The sequence below is a fragment of the Cupressus sempervirens genome, chromosome 1 (genome assembly GCF_028749045.1).
Source record: "Cupressus sempervirens isolate cs-2001-9-10 chromosome 1, ASM2874904v1, whole genome shotgun sequence".
NCBI lineage: Eukaryota > Viridiplantae > Streptophyta > Pinopsida > Cupressales > Cupressaceae > Cupressus > Cupressus sempervirens.
In genome coordinates, this window is record NC_143118.1 from 618,263,656 (window position 1) to 618,287,994 (window position 24,339).

The window sequence follows — 24,339 nt, forward strand, 5'->3', positions numbered from 1 at the left end:
TTTTTTGATGGGTAAAATCTAGAGTAGTGTAACCACTAGGTTTTGACTGCAGTTAACTTCAAATAATTACTTCTACAAATACCCTATAAAGGTTGTGAGTGCACAGATAGTGCTAAGTTGGATGAAGGTATGAGCATTCAAATGGTGTTGAGCCAAGCTAGATAGACACAAGACTGCTAGCATTTATTATCTAATAATATTTATTGTCCTTTAGAAACTTTCCTAATAACCACTTTAATTTTTTGAGTGAGACATTACATTTGGCGATTGAAATTTATTGTATAATAACACATCATCTAAAAATAGAAATAATGTAGGCTCCAAAAGCCTTCCTTTTGTGAATGCTTTAAGGGTTCAAACCTTATCTTTTGTTCCATTTTTTTCTTTGTAAAAATTCTTACGACCTATCCAACGACATGGGTAGGGTTTGATAGGTTCAAAGGAATTTTACGAGAACTTTTCTTAAGAGCGTTGAAACCTCTAAGAATTCTTTCCCTACATATTTTCTTTCATTAGTTTTAGCATTCTACAAACACGTTATTAATATAACAATGTGATCTTTCTATTTTCACAGAAACTGTGAAAACATCCACTTGTCTCCATACATTTACCTAATACAATTGGAATATTTTTAATTTTCTAGTCAATATTGTCTCAGCCATAACCTAAAAGGAACATTGCAGACTATAAAGGTTTTATATTCTTAATATCTTGCATATTTGTTTGAGGTGTTTTTGTTTTTTGTTCATTTTTCAGCAGAACCAGTGCGAGATATTATAGTTGAAGTATATTTTCATAATGAGAAGGATGTTGAATGTTAACAATTTTAATCTTGTAAATTGAGCTTTCAATCTTATAGTCCTCATCCTTTCCTACCCAATTTTTCCAAACAATACCTTCTATAAGTGATTATGTCATTTCTATCTTAGAGTTACTATCCTCGTCAAAAATTTATTTTCTCCAAGTTTCTCATTTTCACTATGTTCATCAAATAAGAATTTGCATACTTGTGATCTCTCCATTAAAGTGGGTCTTATACATTCCATAATAGAAAGACCTTGTAATGGTCAATCCATATTTTGTAAATCATTGGTAGATACCACCTCTAGCTTCTCCTTGGAAAAATATATAGGATGAATTTAACACATGGTTTCTAGATTCAACTAATCTTCTAATGTCTCAAAAAAGTTTGATTCCTCTTTAAGGAAAGAAATCCAGTCCTCATAGAATTCATCAAAGTCATCTTTAATTTTACTATCCCTATCATTAATTACTTCAATATCACATTTATTGTTAATTTTATGCATTATTATTAAGTCCATTAAATGTTATAAATCTTCTAGTTCAATAAACACAATCATAGGAATAATGTTGATACTAAGGATCTTAAAAACATCTTGATTATCACCAGTCACTTAGTCTACTTTTGGCCTAAGGTTTCTATCATTCAATTCATTATCTGTTGTTGTTGAAAACCTAAGTGTATCTTTATGATTAACCTTAATAATACATCTACTAGTTTCAACATCTTTCAAATTTAGCTCTCATTTCTCAACATTTTCATAATCATTTAGTGCTTCCAAGGGATGGTAGCCTAGTTCTCATTGGAGCCATTTTCTTTTTGAATATTGTTATTCAAGATGCTCCATTATAACATGTCTTTATTTTCTATTATTGTTATCATTGTCATTCCCATGAATTTTCTACATTAACACAAACATCTTTGATAAAAATTGATATGCCCAAAGTGCATGTTGAATGAAGTGATAACTTTCTAGACATATTGAAGACAAGAAGAGAGAACAATCCTAAACTAGTCACAACTTCCATGGAAGATATTGATTTCATGTTGTAGATATTAATCTAAGATAGCTAATTTCTTAAATATGTTATGCTTTATCTCTATTACATGTTGTTCTTTATTACAAATGCCTTGGTTAGACACCTTACAAATTCCTTTTTCTCTTTCCAGAACCTTGTGTTGGAAATAGGAGAGGAGTAATTGAGAGGGGAGGGGTGAATCAGTTACCGCAAAAATAAATCCAAGATCCCTTCAAATGTTAATACAAAACAAAATCTGAAACTGAATTAGTGTTGTAACTCGATTAACATAAGAGCACTAAGAAACACTAAGAATTAATATCACTCGGTAAGCACTAAAATAATTACTTCCTAAGATGTTTAGTGTGTTAAACCATAATTAACTTAGTTGCAAAAAAATAAAGAAAATAACATGAACAAAAGAGACACCAAAATTTAACATGGAAATCAAATTTGGGAAAACCACCAATTGCAACTAGTTACTTTTTTCCACCCTTTTAAAGTGAGCCTTGTTAGGAGTGAACCCTGTTAAAGGTTACAAAACACATTGTTAGGTGTGATCCTATTAAAGGATTTAGATCACCCTGTTAAGAGTGGCCTTGTTAGAGGTCTTCAGACACTTTAGTCTAGAAATGTCACCTTGTTAGATTATTTACAAAATAGTTGTTAAGCTAACTCTGTTAAGAGATTTGATTCATTGCTACAATTCTTAGAGAGTAACAATGATTTGACCTGATTGCCAATGCAACTACTTTTGCTGGTTTTGGATCTCAGTTCTAGATTGAATACTTAATCCTCCTTGATTAGATTAATCTTTGCAGCTTAGTCAACTTAGAATACTTTGTTATCCTTCAAGTTTGCTTCCTCTATTCATCTTCTTCTCTTCCTTGTTCACACATTCAATCCACAACATGACCTTATAATTATATGATTTAATTTTTCAAGTCATGATACAAAGAAATTTTAGAGAAAAATAGAAAATTTCATTCTAATTCTCATCGATGAGAACTTTGTCTATCAATGTGAACTCCCTCTGACATCAATCTCACTCTGGAACAATTTTTTGATTTCTCTGACTGCACTGACTACAATTTCTCCTTCTGACAATAAACTCTCCCCCTTTAACATTTCAATCAAAATTTCTAATATGAAAAATGACAAAACCCCCCTCTTTGACATCTTATGCCAAAGACAACAATCAATGTATTTTCCATGTACCTGATGTACAAATTCATATGCAATATTCTCTGATTATACTACATCAACTTGACTAATTTTCAAAATGCTTGTTTGATGCATCACTAAACTTTATTTAGTTAGCTTCTAGGGGAATGATGCCTAACTTACCTCTTAGATACAAAAGTGCATCCTTAGGTAATGGCTTGGTGAATATGTCTACAATTAATTCTTTTGTATTCACATATTCCAATCTCACCTCCTTGTCTTACACCAATTCTCTCAAGAGATGATATTTTATTGAAATGTGTTTGTTCTTCGTATACATCACTGGATTTTTAGATATGTTGATTGCATTGTTGTTATCACAGAAGACAAAAACTAGATCCTTGATCTCCATTTTCATACTTGACAACTATTGTTTGAACCAAACAATGTTGAAACAATTGACTGCTACTGCAACATATTCTGCTTCTAGTGTAGATTGAGAGATACAATTCTGCTTCTTGCTTGTCCAAGACACTAGCCACGTTCCAAGAAAGAATGCTCCAACACTAGTTCTCTTTCTGTCATCAACACTTCCTACCCAATCAACATCAACGAATGCTTTCAACTCAAAGTTGCCTTCTTTTTTATAGCACAAACCATAAGCTTCGGTACCTTCCAGATATCTCATGATTATTTTTATTGCCATCACACTAGTGCATTTGGGTTGCATTTTTGACCTAAAGTTTCGATGACATGCCAATTTGGCCTGCCAAATTCACTCTTTTTAAAGAAATTGATCCCAACAATGTCAAAATTTTGATGATCCTGAAGTTTGTAGTCAAAATTTTGACGATCCTTAAGGCTGTAGTCAAAATTTCAAAGACACTTAATTTTATCGTCAAAATTTTGACGTTTTCGGGATATAAAGAAAAAAAAGAAAAGTGAAACTTCATTTTATATTCACGTAGAAAAGTGCACAGACGGGTTCAGCGCGGATGATGATCTTCAAGGGGAGGGTCCAATGCTGTAAGGTAACTTCATCATTTTCTTGTAATGGAGAGTAAAAGTCTGTAAATTTTGATTGATTTTCAGATTTCTTGCCTCTCCCATTTAAATTAGGGTTGACACATACCCTCCTCCCACCTGTTGGATGCTCAAAATAATTGCATTTGGTTCATGCCTCCATTATTATCCTGCTTGTGTTTTGTTCTTAATAAGTTGTTGAAGATTATTGTAGATTGGAGGAAATATAGCTAAATTGTTTGTTTTGGTCTCAATTGGTAACATATTATGAAGCATTTTAAAGTTTAAAAGTCATCTAATGATAAGAATATTAAGGAATTGGCAGGCACTCATCTAGATTGTAGTCATCAAATGTTGATCCATTTGTTAACTAGGATTCATAGTCGACCTCTTACAAGAAGAGCAAAGCTCGGTGGTGGGTGACCGTATCTTTAGATTCTTCTTCCTCACAATCCAAGGCATGTTTCAAGGGCATCTTCAAAAACAATTTTGACGGCAATTTCTAGAGCCCAAGGATGTAGAGTTTTCTTTCTTGGCTTGTTGATGGATCTACTATGTGTATGAAGCTTCCTCTTTATAACGACGACCTCACAAAGTTTCTAAATGGAAGTTGGGAAATACAATTAGACATTATTGTTTAATGACTAGAGGAATATTGTTGTGTTAAGGCTATATGATAGTTATATAGGTGTAATTTATGTACAAGTTGTATGATAGATATATAGTAGCACATACTAAAGAATTCTATTTATTCTAAATAATAGTGAATAGAAAGAAAACATGGTTATGGTGGTTTCCTTTCTTAACCCTAATTTCCAAAAGAAATGATCCAAATTGATTAAGCACAAGAAAGTGATCAATGCAAAAATGGGTCATGTGATGGAGAATAGGGAGAAAGGGGGGTTTTATGATATTTCTATTCTGAGGGGTATGCGCCTAAATCTTGAAATAGATAAAAGACAAATCCTAACCTTAAATCTGGTAAATGTTGATTTTTGATGTCTGTATATGGTTTTGGGGATCTTTGCAACCTATTCCAGACTAAAATGTCAAGACGAATAAAACTTAGAAATATTTTGTCTTTTTGAAGGGAGGTTAACCTTGACCCTGATAGCGGGGCACAATCTTACCCCTAGGCATAATTGTACCCAAAAAAGTTGACCTTGATTCATGGATCTCACAAGTTCAACAAAAAGGGTATTTGAATATGCTCTTCAATTCACTGTTCCAGACTTGTATCTACAAGATAAATGGTTTGTTTATTTGGATGGGGGGTTTTCCTTGGTCAAACCCTAGTTTGGAATTAAACTCAAAATTGAAATTACAATATGCATAATTAAAGTAAATGGAACTATTCACCTCGCTTATGTTGAAATTTTTATGGAGGATTCGAATCTTTGAATCCACAAATACAAATTCTCCAAATGATTGTAGAAATTTATGTAGGATATTTCAAATCAATGACATTATATCTTCAACACTAATCTTGAATGTATCTTTTCATAGGATAAGGCTTGGATGAATATGGATAGAGAAATCTTCAACAAGGGGTCCCCATAGAGATTGAATCCTTTTATGGCTAACAATGGATCTCCTTGATCAATTAGATGCTTGGATACTTGAATGCTAGTAGATCTTCACTTCATAGAACAATGGATGCGTAATATAATGGTTCATATGATATCACCATGCATCTTCTTTAATTCTTGTTCATGCTTCTTTTAGAAAATGAGAGGAGGAGGCTTCTTTATATAGAGATCTAGGGAAATAACTCCTACAGAAGGATGACATAGGACCATTAAATCCCCCCTAGGTATAGACCTAGATTAAATGTAATTTAAGAGTCTACCATTCCAAAAATTGAAACATTCTACCCAAAAGCAGGAAAAGAAACTTTCTAAAGCTCGAGATCTCAAAACTTTTGAAAATTGAAAAATGAACCTAGGGTTAGAGATGAGGTTGACCTTGCCTTAGGTCAGGGTTGAAGTCATCCTTGACGTAGGTTAGGGTTGAGGTTGACCTTGAATCACCAAGTCATCCTTGACCCAAAAGTCAAAGTTCTTAGTTTCACAAAGCAGGTTGTCAGAAATAGGCTTGAAATAGAGAGAGAGAAGTAGAACATGGGGAAAATAGCTAGATCCATGAAAATACCCATTCAAGGCACTTGTCATGACCCTAGACCACTTACTCTGAGTGCTAAACACTCCTAACATGGAAGTGCTTCTATTTTAAGATGATACATTTAGCCCCCACTTTAGGAAGAGTATGGACTCAATGCAAAGCCTTGGTAAAGTATATCATAATGAAAAGATAATCTTATTAAAATCATAGGGACAAAAAGATCCTCAAGCCCCTAGAGACTTAAGTGTTTGTCAACTTGAAGATCACAATAAGAGAGACATCTCTACATAAAAGAAAAAAGAAAAAAAGAGTGTAATTATCTCACCCAATGAACACTTATGTGTCATTGTGAACCAGACAAGGAAATTGTGCAACTGGAAAGATGGAATTAAATCACCTAGTGAATGTGGCTACTCACTAGTCAACCTATCAAGGATTCAATCTTAAGAATATTCTATTCTATGAGAGTAAAACCAAAAAGAGATCCAATCTTAAGGACACCTTCTACCTTAAGGGATAAAAAATATATATTTGAAATTAGAGGGTTCATGAGATCTTGAAATATAAATCCATGCTTTAAGGATTAGTCACTAATCCAAAAAGGGAGAAAAGGTATCTTGAAAAATAATATATATGTATTGAAAAGGATGTGTGTGAAATAAGTGAGAAAAGCATATAACTCCACGTTAAAGTCAATGCTAACTCTTTAATAGGAGCAATGGCTTTGATAGAAACATAAACAACTCCACTAATTACGTTTCGACTATGAGATGCCCCCAGACAAAGACAACTCAAAGGAAATAGTAAATAAACATACAAAGAACACAAAAGGGATCTACCTACTATGGGGTTAGAATGATCATTCACAAAGGAGGAAAGATCACATAAGAGATACGAAAAATAATCTTTTGAAATGTCCTTGGTTGAAATTGATTACATATGTTACACTTGAACTACAAAATTTTTTTCAAACAATTGTCTAGTAACCAAATTCTTAAAGTAATATTACCTCTGCCATCTACTGTACTATTTTCTCAAATAAAAAATATGAAATAACAAGTTTAACTTATGAAGCCAAGTTCTGAATGATATTATGAAGGAAAACTCCATATTGAAGAAATAATCTATGATTAGACTAATAAATTGGCAGCATTAATACACATGCGAATGATAAATTTCAGAATGCAAATATTAAAGATTTCACAGTGTTTGAGCTACAAATGGATAGCAAATATGTAGACCCATTAACAATGTGGGGGCCATTGAGGATGATTGGAGATGTCAGAATGCCCTTCTTGTGTTCATGTTTAGATGTCTGCAATGGTTACTATATTACTAACTGTGATACGCTCACTCAGATGATAGTGATATCCCATTCTTCTATCACATTCACAATATCTTAAATGCTTGAGTGTATGTGTTTGTATATTGATGGCATTATTTTCCTGGGCTACACCATTGCACCCGCACTCTACTAGTATAATGTATGAGAGGTGCCAGAGCTAATTGCTACTAAACTATTATTGTCTAAGCCAGTCACCCTTCTAGTTGATGATATTTAGTGTAGGATGCTATTTAGACCAATCCGCTTGTCTAGTTCTCTTAACCATTATACATTAAATCTAGAGGTTTTTTGCTAAACAATTAGTCACGACCGACTAGAATGGGAGATATTTACGTGGGAAATTATTTCACTATCCAGGAAAGACTGTATTTATTTTTAATCCTCTAAACATTAAACACCCATACTAACCTATATGTGTTACTTCTTAATGACCTTCACATACCAGAATACTCCTTGTCATTGCTTTCCCAATACTAAAAGATATTAATCAACTTGGAAACATAAATCTAAAGTGAAAATGGTGAAGGCTAGGTTTGCGTCTAGTCTCACTCTTTTTCCTTAAGGGGTTTTGTCCTTAAGAAATATCCAGTCACATTTAAGAAATCATTAGGATTTCATAGAAATATCATATATTTGTTGTGTTAATCCCAAAAAAGCTTCCTTTTATCACCTCAAAGTGTGGGGAGATACAAGCAACTTAGCAATGTGGGATAAAAGACTATTTTGTCTTTTAGTCACTTAAGTTAATTTATCCTAAAGTGACTTTAAATAATAAAGTACTTTACATTGCAATCCAATAAATTAAAGTAACTAAAACCTTAAGATTTCCCATTTAAATCTCCTCAACTAAAACCCAAACTCTTGTGACTGGTTGGCATCCTAAAACATATGTCGTTAGCCTATCTAGATGGAAAGATAGACCAACTTGGCGCCATTAAGGCTAGCATGGAGAAGGGGACATTGAAGTCCTCCCTTCTCGAGATTGCTTTCCCTCAAGAAATCTCAATGTTAGATGCTGTAAGATTTCTTTTCTTTCCCAAGTAGCATCCTCATAAGGTAAATTCTTCCAATGAATCAAATATTCCTTGATAGCCCTATTATGCATCTTAATCTCTATGACCTCTATCACCTTCGCTAAAATTAATACAAACTTCTCGTCCTCGATGAGAGGGGGCAACTCCGTGGAGGGTATTATATGCTAGCCAATCACCTTCTTGAGGCATGAAATATGGAACACGTTATGAATTCTATTGTCCTTAGGTAAATCTATCTCATAGGCGATCTCACCAACTCTCCAAGTAATTCGATATGGACCAAAAAATCTAGGCTATAGTTTTTGAGACCACTCTTCTTCACGAAAGTCTATCTGTATGGTTGGAGATAGAGATAAACCATATCACCCAATTCAAAATCCACTCAGTCTGACAACAATCAATGTACATTTTTTTTATTGATTTTGGGCCTATAAAATGTTCTCCCAAAGAGATCTAAGGATATCTTGCTGACCCTATATCATATCCCCTATTAGAGGTTCCCTACTGTCCTGCAAGGCTAGATCTATGAATGATAAGGGTTTTTTGCCATAGAGAGAATGAAATGGAGACATCTGAATGGACATGTGGAAGGAAGAGTTGTAACAATACTCTACTAAATACAACCACTTAACCCAGGCTCTCTGTTGTCCTGCTACATAGCTCCAGAGATAACCTTCCAGCCATTTGTTAACTATCTTTGTGTGTCCATCCATTTGGGGGTGATAACCCGTGCTGGATGTTAATTCTATACTAGTCAATTTGAAGAGTTCCTACTAGAAAGTGCTAAGGAACTTGCTATCCCTATCGCTCATAATGGTGTGAGGAAGACCGTGCAAATGAAAAACCACCCAAAAGAATAATTCAGCTACCTGCGAGGCTAACCAATCTACCACCATGGAAAAGAAGTGAGAAAACTTCATTAATATATCCACCACTACAAAACCCTAGGCAATCCTATAATAAAATCCTTGGAAATAATCTCCCATTTCTCCACTGAAATGAGAAGAGGCTGTAATAACTGAGCTAGAAACTCATGCTCTAACTTGTTCTACTGAAAAATCTAAAACTCCTTGATATGCTGGAGGATATCGTCCTTGAGGCCCTTCCATGAAAATCTTTCCTTGACTTGTTTGTAGGTTTTGAAGAACCCTGGGTGACTGGCTGATGGGGCATTATGTAGAGTTTCCATAATTTTTCCTTAGAGTTTAGACCCTGGTAGGAGGTAAATCTGATGCTTGTAAAAAATCACATCATCTATTACCCTATACCTACTGTCTTGAAGTTGTTCATCCATAATCTAGCATGATTGAGTATTCTTAGAATACTCAACCAACAAATGAGACTTCCAGTCTGCTAAAATCTCAGATATAGCACAACATTCTACTACTAAGGGTCTCCTGGAAAGTGCATCAACAACTACATTGTTCTTACCTTTGACGCAATCAATGTCAAAATGATATGCCTAAATCTTGTTGACCTACTTTTTTTTGTCTCTCATTAAGATCCTTCTATTCTAGGAAGTAGCATAAACTATTGTGATCTATCCTAATTGTGAATTTCCCCCCCACTTGGTACTGCCTGAACTTGGCTAGAGCATGCATAATAGCCAACATCTCCTTATCATAAGTGGAGTACAATCTCTTGGCATCCTTGAGCTTCCTGCTCTCATAAGCGATCAGATGCCTATCCTAGATGAATACTATGCCACTACCACTCCTTGAAGCATCGCATTCCAAAAAAAATATTTGAGAGAAATTTAGTAGTGCCAAGATTGGGCATGTGCTCATCACCTATTTGAGCCTATCAAAGGTCTCCACTGCCTCAATTACCCATCTCAAAGTCCCTTTCCATGTGAGATCGGTGAGGGGAGCTTGTATCTGAGAGAAACCTCTAGCAAACCTCCTGTACTAAGAGAGGAGACTAATGAAGCCTCTCAAGTCTGATACATTCCTTGGTGGTGGCCAATTTAGGATTGCTTGAATGCTTCCTTGATGCACCTTCACCCCATCTGCACCAATCACATGACCAAGGTAGAGGATTTCAGTCAATTTGAACTCACATTTGGACGCTTTTCCAAACAAAGAGTGCTCCTCCATGGTACTAAGTACCTCATCTATATGATGTAAGTGCTCTTCCCAAGTTCTGTTGAAAATCAATATGTCATCAAAAAATACTAATATGCTCTTTCGTAGCTGCTTATAAAAAAATTGATTCATACATGACTAAAATGTAGTTGACACTTTAGTAAGTACAAATGGAATAACCAAGAACTCATAGTGACCATAATGACATCGAAAGACTATCTTATGCACATCCTCCTTGCGAACCCGTAGTTTATGGTATCCCGATCTGAGGTCTATCTTTGAAAAGTAAACCACCCTATGTAACTCATCCAATAGGTCATCAATGTGAGGGATGGGTACCTATTCTTGATGGTCCTCTTGCTGAGAGCATGGTAATCAATACAAATGTGTAGAGTGCCATCCTTCTTCTTCACCAATACAATTGAAGAAGCAAAGGGGCTAGAGCTAGGTTTGATGTGTCCCATGTCTAGAAGCTCCTTAATCATCTTTTCTGTCTCCTCCTTATAATGCATAGGATGATGATAAGGTGTCATGATGATAGGTTTGGCACCCTCCTCCAACTCAGTGATATGATCAAATCCTTTGTCTGGGAGAATACTTGGAGGTATATCCTAAAAAGCCCTCTGGTACTTATCAAGTACTAGCTGAATGTCAATATGAAGTTATTGTCCTGAGCCTAAGGTAGCCTTAGAGGAAATGAAATAGTGTGTTTCCCACTCCATTTGATCATGTCTCATAATGGCCTCCATCCTATGGGCTGAAATCAACCTAGACTCCCCTTCTGAAATAGCCTTGATGATCACTTGTCAACCATCTTGTAAGAATTTCCAACTGCATCTTCTCGTAATCAACCATATATCTTCCTATGGTCTATAACCACCATCTCCCCAACATGGCATCTAGTCCATCTAGATCCACCACTCAAAAATATTTTTCAAGAAGAAAATCATCAAAATGAATTAGAAGTCCTGACACCTTCCCTAGGCATTTCAATCTCTCACCTCCTACCATCCTAACCTCAAAATCAGGTATGTCATCAATCTATAACCTCCTCTAGGTAACCCATCATGAGCTTATGAAGTTATGTGAGGCACTTGTATAAAAGAAACATATAATACACTATCCTCTAACAATTCCTTTCAAATAAAAGGGGTGTCCCATGAGATTGCTAGAAAGTGATCCTATGATAGGACGCTGCCCCTGGGTACCTTCTTTCTTCCTTCCTCTAGTTGGTCGATCCTCATTTTCCTCCTCATCACTACCATCAACATCGCTGCTCTCTTGCTACTCATCCTTCTCCTCTAAAAGCACCTCTACATAATGTATCTTGCTTTTTCCAAGGCATAGATGATCTGGTGTCCATGGTTCTCTCCAAGTGAAGCATAAATTCTTCCTCCTGAGTTCATTCCATTTCTCAAAGTCAATCCTCAGAGGTGTAGTCTTATGCTGGTTTGTGTTCTTCTAGAATGAAGTGGATCCCTTATACATTTTTTTTGGGGGCTATAATATTGAAGAGGGCAACTCTAGATTGTGTGTGATCTTAATAGCATCATCTAGAGTGTTTGGTTTAAGTACCTTAATCAAACCTCTATATCTATCTTGTAAACCCTTAGCAAACAAAATTACCTTACACTATTTTTTCATGTTCGAAACCATCATCAAGATCTACTGAAAGTCATCAATGAAATCATCTAGAGATCCACCGTGTCGTAACAATGCCAAATCCCTGTAATAGACCTCTATATCCTTCCTGTCAAAGTGAGTAATCAAATTGGAGCTGAAAGTCTCATAGGATGTAATGAGACCATGGTCCTGGGTAACCAACCCGTGGTGCCACCAATCATATGCCACTCCCTTTAAGTCTATCATAGAAAATCTAAAGGCTTCTGTCTATGACTTGGGTTTAAGTGTTAGGTACATGTCTATCTTGTGAATCCAAGCTCTCATAGATGTCTTACTGCTACCATCAAAAGTAGGGAGAGATCATTTGTTCATAGCATGCTTTAAGTCCTAGTTTGGTGCTCTAGACCTCCTATCCTACTATTTATTTGAATCCCCTTTCTAGTTTAAATATTGGATAAAAGGACATATTTTGTTTAATAGGATTAGGAAAAAAATTCCATTCATCATACATTGCCATAACATTTTCCAGTAGTAAATTGGGTGCCACTAGTGGTGCTACTTGTTCTTCTACATTAAAAACTAGCATTGAAGGCCTGTCAGTGTTTCATGTGGGAGCCCTAATAGCTTGTGGTGATCCCACTATAGTACTGCCACCACTTTGATGGCTTGGAGCTCTCTTGTTAACATGGGATAATTGATGTATATTAACTACAAGTTGCAAAAGAACATCGACTATGTTATTCTGCCCATCCCTAATAGCGTGCAATATTTCCATTACTTCCCTGTCCAACTCAGTTTCATTACATGCCATTTGAATGTTGTTTACCTATTCTGTCTATTCAAACAGATCAAGTTGTTTAGTCTATTCAACTTGTTCACCTGTTCCAAAAATCAATTCCTCATCCATTGAATAACTATCCTCAATATCAATTTGTTCAGAAGACCCTGCTTGTTCCGGTTGGAGGTGATTAAAATCATAAAGTTTTTTCCTCATACCTTGCTATCATTTTATTTCCTATTTAACCCACAAGATGGCAGGACCTATAGCTATGATACCATTGAATGTCCTTGGTCAGAATTGATTAGAAATGATACACTTGAACTACATAAATTTTGTCAAACAATTGGCAGTAACCAAATTCTTAAAGTAATATTACTTCTACTAGCTATTATACTATTTTCTCACATAAATAATATGAAATAACAAGTTTAATTTATGAAGCCAAGTTCAGAATGATATTATGAAGGAAAACTCTATATTGAATAAATAATCTATGGTCAAACTAATAAACCAACACCATTAATGCCCATGTGAATGATAAATTTTGGAGTGTAGATATTAAAGATTTCATAGTGTTTGACATACAAATGGATAGCACATATACATGCCCATTAACAGTGTGGGGGTCATTGAGGATGACTGGAGATGTTGGAATGCCCTTCCTGTGCTCATACTCAGATGTCTGCAATGGTTACTATATTACTAACTATGATACACTCACTCAGATGATAGTGATATCCCATTCTCCTATCACATTCATAGTATCTTAAATGCCTGAGTGTATGTGTCTATATACTGTTGGCATTATCTTCTAGGGCTATGCCATTGCACTCACACTCTGCCAGTATAATGTATGTGTTCTGTTGGAGCTAATTGCCACTGAACTATTACTGTCTAAGTCAACCACCCTTTTGGTTGATGATATTCAATGTAGGACATTATTTTGAAACAAACTGATCCCCTTGTCTAGTTCTCTTAACCATTATACATTAAATCTAGAGGTTTGTTGCTAAACAATGCAGTCACAACCGACTAGAATGGGAGATACTTACACGGGAAATTATTTCACTGTCCAAGAAAGATTGTTATTTATTTTTAATCCTCCAAATATTAAAAACCCATACTAACCTGTACTCGTAATACTCCTTATTGCTGCTTTCCCAATATTGAAAGATATTGATGAACCTAGAAACATAAATTTGAAGTGAAAATGGTGAAGCCTAGGTTTGCGTCTAGTCTGTAATGAACCCTTTTTGGGGGTCCATCATTTATTTATGACATTTCTTTTGTTTATATTCTTTTTTCCATATTTTTCGATAATTACTTTGACAGATGCTAAACTTCAACACTCACACTAGTGAAACTAAGAAAGAAAGCTGCTCAATTTGCCATGCGTTGCTGGTTGTTCATGTCAAATAATATTAGCGCATAGTTTCTTCAAAAATTATAGCTTACAATGCCTTTATTTGCAGCAACCAATTCAACAATAATATGCACACATGACCTTCTGAATTCTACCCAAGACTTTGCATTTGTATTGGCCATGATCTTTAATCACTTTCTTCTCTTCTCATTCATTGCTCTTGCACTCCAAGATAATTGTTTAATATAATGCACACCCGAATTCTTCATATATCATATAGGCAATGACTCTCTTGACTATAGGCAATGGCTATTTAATATGTTGAAGAAGCTTTGTAAATATATTATCATTTCTCATCTAGTGATAAACCTATTTGCTCATATATCATCTTCAGTCTTCAATCACAGACAATGAAATATTTTGTTAAATCTTATTCCACCATTGGACAATTCATCTTAGCCAATGGAGAATTATCTTCTAATCTATTCTAGATTTGCTAAAAATGGGTCTCTCTAATAACGTTATCCTCTAATGTCTAGTTTTTCTCAATGCACCAAACTCAAATTTGAGAACCAAATATCTTCCCTATTACATCTTCAATGCACTCTGATTCTTTGGTGAGAGAAGCTCTCTCTCTGATATATCTTAAACCAATTATGCTTCTAAGGACGTCAACCCTGATATGAAATATGAATTGCTTGCTATGGCAACTTGTTATGGTCTTATTGAGTGTTGCACACGAAAGATATATATATATATATATATATATATATATATATATATATATATATATATATATATATATATATATATATATATATATATATATATATATATATATATATATATATATATATATATATATATATATATATATATATATATATATATATATATATATATATATATATATCCAAACATCTAATCTGCCCTCTTTATGAGTTGTGACACTTGTATTTGTATATGCCATGTTGCATGAAAGGATGCCATGGAAAAGTTGCCACCCTTAATAAATAATGATGGAAGGCTTGTTGGTTCACCATGATAATCATTGTTAGATTTAATATTATCAATATTATCTTTACCTTTATTGTAATCTTGTTATATATAATTTTGTTTACTTAATTTACTCATCATCTATTTATATTATAAGTAAAATAACATGGTTAATTTTACATTATCAAACTTCCTGAATTCCATTGCTTTTTTAGATAGAAAACTTGATCATTCATATATATATTTTAGAAACTAACAATATGATAAATAATTATATATATAATTGATATTGAATACTATGATAAGGGTATACTTACATGATATTATTATATATCTATAGAGTCTTTACTTTCTTTATTAATAATATTTAATTCTCAATTATATTATAATATTATCCTTGAATATGTCCATTTCATAATATAATATCGTTAATTGTTTATTTATTTATTTATATACTAGCATAATAATAATTATATATCAATATTATATAATAATGCTTGATGCACTACTATTAATATTTATATATTCAATATTTATTTAATAATAGTGTACATAATTTATTGTGTACAATTGATATCCATGAATCTGATTACCTTGCTAATATTATCAATCTTTTATTTATTATATTTTAATACTATTATCACATTATAATTATAATGTAATATCATACTGTATGATAATAACATTATTATTATATTTATTGATAATGATTTGACCTTTAATATTACCTTATTACCTTAGTAACGTATTATTATTATATCAATAATATATTATTATTTATTCTTTAGTAATATATTATACCATTAATAATATATCAATATTTCTTTTAATATATTATAACATTAAGAGATAATTTATCTATTCATAATACTTTACTTATATTACCCTAATTAGGGGACATGACAAATTCTCACTCTTTTTCCTTAAGGGGTTTCATCCTTAGGAAATATTCAATCACATTTAAGAAACCATTATGATTTTGTAGAAATATTGTTTATTCATTGTGTTAATCCCAATGCAAAAAGAGTCCTTTTATCACCTCAAGGTGGGGGGAGATACAAACAACTTAGCAATGTAGGATAAAAGACTATTTCATCTTTTAGTCACTTAAGTTAATTTGTCCTAAAGTGACTTTAAATAATAAAGTATGTTACATTGTAATCCAATAAATTAAAGTGACTAAAACCTTAGAATTTCCCATTTAAATCTCCTCAATTGAAACCCAAACTCCTATGGCTGGCTAGTATCCTAAAACATATGTCGTTAGCCTATCCAAATGGAAAGATAGACCAATTTGGCACCATTAAGGCTATTAGAGAGAAGGGAACATTACATCTTTTTCTATCATGACCTATAGACCAAAAATAATTAGTTCTACCAAGTCACGGATCCAAGCATATTATAGAAGGAAACATGTACAAACAATTGCATAGGTACAACATATAGAAGAATAAAAATACATATAGAGGAATAATACAACAGGTTTGATTCTTTTAATACCTTGCACTTATAGAGCAACAAAGATCATATGAAACAATCTAACAATATTTAGCAAATAAATCACGAGAGAAATATAGTACAAAAAATATCACACAAAAGGGCTACCATGAAGGACTAGCCAATCAAGCATGCTACCTACTCTCCTCATCTCATTTTATATCATTTAGGGAAGGTGGGTAACTTGCAAGAGAGACTATATCCAACATAGTAGGAATGATAGCCAGTTTCAAAAAGGATCCTCTTGAGAATTAGTATGTTCAATACTAGGTGTAATTATCAATTGTGAGAAAATTATATTAGGTAAATCAAAATTAATGTCAATAGTTTCATATTCATCATTAAGATCATCAGTATCATCAAGAGTATCTTCTTCATCTAGATTAGTCAAAATAGGATCTAAGATATGAATATAATCATCAGAATCATGCAACTTAACATCATTAGTAACAACAACTTCTTCAAACACATCATGCATACTTGTATCCAAAGAAGGTAAATATTTTTGAAAAAGATAATTACGAGCTCTATCTTGAGCATAACATTTTTTATGATGTTCATTAGTAGATCTATTACTTTTTTCCATACTTGAATTTTTTTGAGAATTAGGAGGAACAACTACAGGATCCTTCACAGGTTCTATAGGAGGATTAATAGGATTAGGAGGAACTTGATAAATAGATGTAGAAGCCATAGATAAAGGAGGTATGGAAGGTGTAGGCAAACTACCATAATTAAGATCCTTACAAGGTAAACTTAACTAAAGAATCTTACGATTCTTATAGACTTGATATGAATGGAAAAGATGACCAGGTTGAGTAGGACATGAATTAGGTAATGAAGGCCAAAAAAAAGTCAATGGTACTAGAATCCTTGGGCCTAGAAGTATGATATAAACTATAATTAACTATCTTCACTTCATCATCATAAATAAAATTAAGATATTTATGAATAGGTAAAGCAACAACATGCATGGAATTCAACCATGGTAATCGAGCTTAACTTGACATTGATCAGAAGCAGGAACACAAAAAAGAGTGGTATTCACAATCTTTCCACAAAGTTCAATCGATAAACCAATATAACCAAATGATGGATAAAGAAAACCATTACAAGTTTGAATCCACACATTTGATGTATCATAAAAATCTTGTTGCAAAATTTTCATAAAAATATTTTCATTTGTAATAACATTAACTAAGGAGGTAGGATCAACAAGACAACCACAAGTAGGTATCTCAACAATCTTAGCATAAATATAAAGGGGACATCAGGTGCTTTAATAGTCTCAGATGCATCAAAGGTAATCAAAAGTTCCTAAGGTCATTTTTTCTTAGGTTGTTGTCAAGTTTTAGGTTGAGACTTGAATTTAGGCTTAGGTTTTAGTTGAGGTTGAGCTGAAACTTGAGATTGAAGGGGAGGTTGAGGTTGAGGTAGAGATATAGATTGAACCACATGCTCCACTTGATTAACAACATGATTAAGATCACCCATCTTTGAATCATACACAATATCCATAGAAGATGGCTAAGAAATAGTATTAGTGTCATGTATAGGTAAAGGATTTATACAGATTTGTAGATTTTGGTTAGGAGGAGAAACAAACTTATTCCCACTACGATCAAAATGATCAACATATAAAGCATTAGAATCAATTAAATCTTGAACCTTATGTTTTAAATAATAACACTTCTCAATATCATTACCATTTTGGTGATGATATTGACAAAAATCTTTCAGATCGAAAGATTTATCCACCATTGTAGTAGGTAAAAGAGGTTGAATATGAGGTAAAGTAAGAATATTAGTAGTTAACAACCTATTCATAATAGAATATAAAGATTCAGAGAGAGGAGTAAACATACAATTCAATCAAACACCATTGTAGTAGGTAAAAGAGGTCTAATAGGAGGTAAAGTAATCATATTAGTAAGTGACAACCTATTCATAATAGAATATAAAGATTTAGAGAGAGGAGTAAACATACAATTCAATAAAAAAGAAGTGGACGTAGAAGTGCATTGTGAGGTGCAACAACAACTGCATTTTCTTGTTTATTTATCTTGACATAGTTATTAAATTTTTGAACTTTATTTGGATTAGGAGTAGCATCACAATTATCAATAGGAACAAGAGCCAATGGAGTGGTGCTCTCAAATTGACTCACTTGTAATTGATAATGATGAAGCATTGCACAAAGTTTTTGAAAAGAAGTAAATTCACTAAGAGGAATCTTATCTCTAATATCCTTTTACAAATTTGAAATAAACATACATTGAATATCAATATCTAAAACATGATAGGAAATCTAAGCATGTAAATTCTTAAATCTTCCAATAAATCCAATTAATTTTCTTTCGAATTTTGTTTACGTTGCATCAAATTAGTCAAAGAAATTTGTGGGCCAATGTTGTTTTGAAATTGTTGAATAAAAGCATTAGAAAGTTGAAGAAATGAATGAAAAGAATAAGGAGTCAAAGAACAAAACCATTCTAATACCTTGTCACAAAAAGTTCTAGCAAACAACTTAGCTAAATCCTATGATCATGAGCATAATCACTACAAGGATTTGAAATGTTTTAACATGATGAATAGGGTCTCTCTTACGATTATTATTCTCAAGAAGAGGCATATCGGCTTGCTGAGGAATGAGAGTATGAATAAGATCCTAAGACAAAGGACTTCCCATGTCACAAGTAGGGATACTAAACTTGTTTTGAGTCAAGGATGCAAGTTGTTGTTGTAAAGATGACACAGTTTGAACCAAACTAATAATTGTATAATCATGAGAAGAAATAGGAGGAATAGCTGTTGGAATTAAAGGTAGAGTAACTAAGAGGGGGGGTGAATTAGTTACAAAAATTAATCCACAAATCCCTTAGATATCTTAAAGATCTAGTTATTGCTGATACTTGGTAAACATAACAAAAAAATGTTGTAACTCGGTAAATTAAACTGTTACTTATCTTCAAGAAAACATGCATGCAATTGAAAACAAGATGAACACAAGAGACACCAGATTTAACATGGAAACCCAATATGGGAAAAACCACCAAGTAACTAGTCACCAATTTTTCACTCTTCTGAAGTGAGCCCTGTTAGGAGCCAACCCTGTTAAAGGTTGCAATACACACTGTTAGGTGTGACCTTGTTAGAGGATTTAATCACCCTGTTAGGAGTGGCCTTGCTAGAGGTCTTTAGAAATATTCAACTGAACTATCACCTTTTTAGAGGATTTACAAAATGGCTGTTAAACCAACTCTATTAAGAGATTTGAAATCATTGTTACAATGGTTAGAAAGTAACAATGAATTGACTTGAACAAGATACAATTGAATTTGTTGACTACAGGTCTCTGTTCAACATTATTAGATCCCCCTTGATCAAGTATAACCTTTCTGCTCCTCAATGATCTCTGATCATCCTTCAAATTCACTTCCACAATAATCAGTCTTCATATCACATTAATTTCACACATACTTCCACTCCACACTTAGAATTTGCAACTTGACCTCTTAATTAGGCCCATTTACATGTTGCATTTACTAGTAAACCATACATCAATTGGTTACAAATATTACTCTAAACAAATAAATTTTATTTCATAAAATAATGAAATCCTTTACTGGTCGACCTTGCTCGGTAGATACTGCTTCCAAAATTTTTCTAAGTTAACCTTCTTGACTCGGTCAACATTGAAATATTTGTAAAATCCTTTGACTGTTGAGTTTACTCGGTAAGAATTGAATTCCTTCATGAGAGCTCGATAATTATCTTCAAGAAAACATGCATGCAATTGAAAACAAGATGAACACAAGAGACACCAGATTTAACATGGAAACCCAATATGGGAAAAACCACCAAGTAACTAGTCACCAATTTTTCACTCTTCTGAAGTGAGCCCTGTTAGGAGCCAACCCTGTTAAAGGTTGCAATACACACTGTTAGGTGTGACCTTGTTAGAGGATTTAATCACCCTGTTAGGAGTGGCCTTGCTAGAGGTCTTTAGAAATATTCAACTGAACTATCACCTTTTTAGAGGATTTACAAAATGGCTGTTAAACCAACTCTATTAAGAGATTTGAAATCATTGTTACAATGGTTAGAAAGTAACAATGAATTGACCTGAACAAGATGCAATTGAATTTGTTGACTACAAGTCTCTGTTCAGCATTATTAGATCCCCCTTGATCAAGTATAACCTTTCTGCTCCTCAATGATCTCTGATCATCCTTCAAATTCACTTCCATAATAATCAGTCTTCATATCACATTAATTTCACACATACTTCCACTCCACACTTAGAATTTGCAACTTGACCTCTTAATTAGGCCCATTTACATGTTGCATTTACTAGTAAACCATGCATCAATTGGTTACAAATATTACTCTAAACAAATAAATTTTATTTCATAAAATAATAAAATCCTTTACTGGTCGACCTTGCTCGGTAGATACTGCTTCCAAAATTTTTCTAAGTTAACCTTCTTGACTCGGTTAACATTGAAATATTTGTAAAATCCTTTGACTGTTGAGTTTACTCGGTAAGAATTGAATTCCTTCATGAGAGCTCGATAAGAACTACTTCTACCACATTTCCTTTGATGACAGAGTGAGCTTGGTAAGAACTATTTCTGAAACATTTCCTTTGATGATCGAGTTAGCTTGGTAAGAACTGTTTACTCAGTAGATACTACAAGTTTTCTTCACTAACCTCCTAGGCTCGATAGATTATGTCCTTTTGCCTTTCTGACCTTCTAAGCTCTGTAGACACTTTCCTTTGCCTTGCTGACCTTCTAAGCTCGGTAGACTCTATCCTTTGCCTTGCTGACCTTTTGGGCTTGGTAGACACTGTCCTTTGCATTGCTGACCTTTTGTGCTCGGTAGGCTATATCTAATGACTGATATAACATTTGTGTGACATCAACGACAACACACAATTGAACAATTGTATTCAATAATAGCAACATTAGATACACAGGGTAAAGTGTAAAAAGCTACATGAACACTAGAAACTATAGTTGGCATAGGAGTAGAATAAGTAAAAGGAACAATATGATAAGAAGGTTGTGATGTAGGAAGGGACACAGGAGGAAGACTCATAGGGATAGAGGGAACCATCATAGTCACCAAAGAAGGAGTATAAATAGGAACACTAGGAAGAGGAATAGAAGAAGGTTCTACACTAGTGCCAGGAGGAAACAACCCTAAATCTTGAGCTTCTTGAGCTAAAGGTTTAACATTAGAATGCATGAGGTGACTAATACCATGCAAGAGATTAACACCTTGGTCACTATAACAAAGAGCTTGTAGTGCCTGCCGTCGTTCACATCTTTTTCGAACATTGTTCCTATTATTATCAGACTATGTTGGACTAGTTTTATGTTGATGGATTAGTAGTATTTTTTTGAGACTATCAGACATTATGTTATGGATTTAGTGGTTATATGATGAGATCATTTAGACTTTACTTTTCATGTATGCATGATGATCATTACATTTCTTTCAATTATTGTTGATGATTAGTTAGATGGTTTACTATCTCATGTGTTTTATTATGGATACTTACCCCATACTTGCATGTGTATGGTGTGCGTGTTTTCTTATTGTATGAAATTTTTGATGTGGTTAAGAAAGGGAGTCGTAGTCACCTTCTTAGTCAGGATCTACATGATGCACCACTTCCTGCCATTGTCTGTTTAGCTTAGCATTATATATATTGTATGTACATGCATGGTTTTTTTGCAGGTCGCAGGCACTGGATATCGACTTCCCTGAATTGCTAGGATGAGCGTACCCTATTATACTATCTAAATGATAAGAGAAGGGAGATAAATTCTCAAGTCCAAATCCCAAACCTTTAAGCCAATTTTCCTAGTGAGGTAGGACAAGTATCTAGATATTTTACCCACCGAATGTGTCGGACGATATAATTCATGATTTTAACCCATTAGACTGATTTTGAGTGATTTGCTCTATGATGGGTTTTCATATTTTATGTTGGAGGTCTATGGTGAATTTTCTATTAATTAAGTCTTAATAAATAGATTTAATTAATAAATTAATTATTTGAGAAAATTAATATAAAATATCATGTTATTTGATATTTTGAATATAATTAATTAAAATAAAAATTAATTAAGGAAAAAGAATTAAATAAAATAAAATTAGAAATTAAAATTAATAATAATAATATAATAATAAAGTAATAAATAAATAATAATAATAAAAGTTATAAAAATTAAAATGAAAGTTATAAATATTTAAATAGAAATTATATTAAAAGTAAATCAGAGTTATAAGTTTGCATGAGAGTTAACGCACCTTTTCTATTTCTCATGTGTCAACAACATGGGGGTTAGTGCATCAATTAAGCACATGGTGTCTACAACCCTATGACTCATCTAGAAGGTTGGAAAAGACCCATGCTTAGTTGGTGACACCTTCTAGCTGTTTCTAGAAGCATTTTAGATGTTTCCTGAGAGCTCTTTATATTCAAGCATTCCTAGAAGCTTAGACATAGAGTTTGGAGTGCAATTAGAGCATTGGAGGACTCAAGAACTCTGAAGAAGGGAGGAGCTTGCTCTGCGAGCTTTTTGAGGAAGAGCGAATTAGCATCAGAATTTGGGTAGATTCTTGTGATTTTACTTATGCTATTTCCGCATCATGCATTCCCTGTCTTCTTCATGTCTTCCATATGTCTTCTAAAAAATTTTCTATTTTTGTTTTATGCATTCTCAATATGGGTAGTTTAATTTATTTGAGAATTTTATATGCATAGATCTGAAAAGAACATGGGGCTAGGGTTTAAATTTGTACCCAAAACCATTAGATGATTTATTGGATAAATATTGAGACCAAATAGTTTATAAGAATATTCTAAAAATTACATGTATATGCTCATTGTAAAATATACATGTTTATAATTTTCGCATCTGCATACATATATATAAAAAATATATATAATTGCATTGCGATTTGTATGGAATCAATGTTTGAAAAAATGTTATTGATATATATTTTTTTAAAATATATAAATATAGGGGTAGATGGACTCATCCCCCACCCCTGTCGACACCATTATGACCATTGCAGTATCGTAGGGTATTGCGAGATCGTAGTGTACCTGTGGTCAGCAGAGTACCTGCGACCCGCAGCGTACCTGCAATCCGCAGGTCATACATGCATCGGCGATACTTACATCCCGTGCGGTTTGAGTTTCTTTTAAAAATGGACATTGTTAAATGTTATTTCATATATGAATTTTGACTTTTCAATGTTGCATTGTATTAAATTATTAAATGTTATTATATATATATGTATGTATTTATTTATGTATGTATATATATATATATAATATATATATAAATATATATATATGTATATATATATGTATATGTATATATATATGTATATATATATATGTATGTATATACATTATTAATAATAAATAATTGATATATTAATTGATGTTTGGAATTTAAAGA

At 33.2% G+C, this 24,339-nt stretch overlaps 1 pseudogene; it reads right to left on the minus strand.

Annotated features, from left to right (window-relative positions):
* Positions 1-774: 774 nt before the first annotated feature.
* Positions 775-24,090, minus strand: LOC149579427 (uncharacterized; annotated as a pseudogene).
* Between the last annotated feature and the right edge of the window lie 249 nt (positions 24,091-24,339).